Source organism: Jaculus jaculus, chromosome 4 (genome assembly GCF_020740685.1).
Source record: "Jaculus jaculus isolate mJacJac1 chromosome 4, mJacJac1.mat.Y.cur, whole genome shotgun sequence".
Taxonomy (NCBI): Eukaryota; Metazoa; Chordata; class Mammalia; order Rodentia; family Dipodidae; genus Jaculus; species Jaculus jaculus.
In genome coordinates this window covers 30,109,687-30,110,552 of record NC_059105.1, presented here as the reverse complement: position 1 = coordinate 30,110,552, position 866 = coordinate 30,109,687, and the positions used below count along the sequence as shown (strand labels likewise).

General features: G+C 38.5%; 1 pseudogene; it reads left to right on the top strand.

The window, feature by feature from the left end:
* Positions 1 to 431: 431 nt before the first annotated feature.
* LOC123460498 lies at positions 432 to 551 on the top strand (annotated as a pseudogene).
* Positions 552 to 866: the final 315 nt, after the last annotated feature.

Below are 866 nucleotides of genomic sequence, written 5' to 3'. Positions count from 1 at the left end.
AGTCCTTGTAATGTTTCTATGTTCCACTGGGATACAACCTTAACTTTCAGTCTGTACCCATTTCCTTCAATTGCTTATTGTTTCCATTACAGAAAAGGCAAGGGAAAAAGTATCAAAGCCCCTTTTGCTAATAACATTTAATAAGATTCTAACCTTGGTATCCTTTGACCCAGAGTTCATAAGCTGCCAAGGGATTTTAAAGCTAATACAAAAAATAGGTTAAAGTACAAAAGAATTTCATTTGCCCAGGTTCTAAAGCTGAGTAGCAGTTTTGGCTTAATGTTTTGATCTGGTAAAAGTAACTGACAACATTATACATTAACACTTTTTGTCCTTAGGGGAATGGAACATTTATTCCTCAAGGACAGTATAAAACTTTAGCCCATGAGGAGATGGAGTCTTTAAAGGTCATTTAGCTATGGAAATGAACAAGACAGTATAACGCAAGTTCTTTCTCTCATGGGCACCCTATGTGTAGTGGAGCAAACAGCAGCCTCCTTGGTAGTGTAAGCCTGTTCCTTAGGCTGCCTTCAAGGATCTTGGAGCTGGTGCTCTCTGGTGAATGTTCACATCTCTAATATGCTGTTTGGGCTCTAAACTCCAAACAAGTATGTGAAGGACTTTGGAAATCCCAAGAGTACAGTGGTGAGGGTTCACATTGGCCAGATCATCATGGACAACTTTACCAAGCTGCAGAGTAAGAAATTGTGATTGAGGCCATGTGCAGAGAAAAGTTCAAGTTCCCTGGCCACCAAAAGATCCACTTCTCAATGAAGTAAGGGTTTCACAGTTTTTTAAATGGAGAACTTTATTATGTGAACATATTACATATTGGTCATATTTCCACTGAATCATACTCTTTTTTA